The sequence below is a fragment of the Stegastes partitus genome, unplaced genomic scaffold, assembly GCF_000690725.1.
Source record: "Stegastes partitus isolate 25-593 unplaced genomic scaffold, Stegastes_partitus-1.0.2 Scaffold1112, whole genome shotgun sequence".
In the NCBI taxonomy this organism is placed as follows: Eukaryota; Metazoa; Chordata; class Actinopteri; family Pomacentridae; genus Stegastes; species Stegastes partitus.
The window spans coordinates 117,521-119,797 of NW_007578843.1; positions in this window are offsets into that span (position 1 = coordinate 117,521).

The window sequence follows — 2,277 nt, forward strand, 5'->3', positions numbered from 1 at the left end:
TTTCTGTTGCCACGGTTACCAACTACCGTTTGAGTCAGCGCATTAATTTAGAACAATCAGGTTATTTGACCGGAACTTCTTTATAGGTGTCCTATATCACTTTTTAATGGACACCCTGCAGCCAATCAGAATCGAGTATTCACCCAGACCATGGTATAAGTGACTTTGAACGTGGCATGGTTGTTGGTGCCAGATGGGCTGGTCTGAGTATTTCAGAAACTGCTGATCTACTGGGATTTTCACACACAACCATCTCTAGGATTTACAGAGAACGGTCCGAAAAAGAGAAAATATCCAGTGAGCGCCAATTCTGTGGGCACAAATGCCTTGTTGATGCCAGAGGTCAGAACTAAACTTGCTTCAGTTCACAATTTTAAATGAAAACAAAATGAAAAGTTCAGCAAATGCATCCTGACACAAGCAAGCAATGACTAATTCTTGCGGAGCTTGCTTAAAACACTGATAATATGTCAGCTGATGCAATATTACACCATCACCTGTGCATGTCAGTCTTATTTGATGTAATCTGTAGGAAATAATGACACACACTTTGGTTATCTGGATGATTTAAAGGGCTTCTATTTGAACACCATTGAAAGTTTTCTTTTAAAGTGGCACATGAAAATCCACTACTCTGTCCAGATACTACTATGAGGGCCGATGGCTGGCGAGACGTTGTTTGCGTCACCTGTGCTGAGGCGGCTACGTTGTTAGCCGTGAAGAACTCCACAGTACTCCGATGTAAAAGGACGTCAAATGAAAATTTATTCGGATTTCACAGGGCGATCTTGTTACATGAGTGATCAAGGTAAACAACAGCTTAACGATTACTAAGGTTGGCTGATACTGCCGAACATAAGCTTACAGCTACGGTACGAAACTGTATCGCATCCGTCTCTGCCTTTTCCTTCCGGCGCACTCCCACAAAAAAAAAACAACAAATGCTGACGTAAGCACGTAAAGAAATCTGTCAGTGTCTTAAAGAAACAGCAAAACCAAATAAGCAAACTACATCTGAGTAAACAAACATTTTCCTGACTCANTATGATAAATATGATGGCAAACAGTGTTTGAAGTGACTTTTTGTGAAGAAATTCACAGGACACACTGAATGTGAAAAGTGGCCTTTTCAGTGCTCCAAACGCTTTTTTGAGGCATTAAAAACAGCAAAGTTTTACTTTTCGCACCTTCACGTTTACAAACATATTTCTGCTTGAAAATGTCTTCTAGTATGATAAATATGAAGGCAGACAGTGTTTGAAGTCACTTTTTGTGAAGGAATTGACAGGAGACACTGAATGACAAAATTGGCCCTTACAGCGCTCCATACGCTGTTTTAAGGCATAGAAAACAGCAAAGTTGTACTTTTCGCACCTTCACATTTACCGTGGGTTTCTCCTTTTAAAAGTAGTTTGTCCAGGTTGTTGTCTAGGGAGTAGGAGAGTAGGAGTGAAGGACCTAACATTACCTTTGTACCGCTTGCACTTCCTTCTCTCTCGGGTAACTGTCAGCATAGACACCGATCGGACTCTGTGTTGGTGTAGCATGTCCAAATCACAACCGAGCACCACAATTTTATCAACGTTCATTGCCCTGATGTTCAGCAAAGTCTCTCAGCTCTAAGTTTTGTGGAATGAACGTCTGGGATAGACGTGTCTCCAAACAAGTTTGAATTGACGACCACACCCAGTGCAGCGGGGGAGCGCCGGTGTTTTCCGTGTCATGAAGGTGGCTTTTTTTTAACCTGGCTAGATCTTGTTAGAAATAATTATGTTTCGAGCTATTATGTATTCTGAATCTGTATTTCTTCACTGAACCTATGATCCTGTTTTGCTTTTTTCTACTGAGCACAATGCACGTCCTTGAAGATAACATGGCCCGTGAGACCTGGTTCACAATTTGGGAGACAGCGGAAACTCCTATTTTCTATCAGTTGCTTTAGATACATCCCTTTTGGACAACACACACACTTTGTATTTGATCCAAGCAATTTCTGTTTACATTTCAGTGAACATTCACATAAACAGGGGTTAGCCTGTTCACGTCAAAGTCAATTAAACTCGGTAACGTACAAGTCCAACCTGTGACTGTACTTTACGGGGCAGTCCCATCCCAAGAAGATATCTGTAACCTGAACCCGGAAAAACTCAGTTCAGCTGGAAATGAGATTACTCTCTGTCTCTCTGAACCCAGCACTGCCTCACTTTACCTGTAACCTAAATAAATTCTACATCTGAGAACAGAAGATTTCTCCGGTTTGTTCTTGGGCTTCCAACT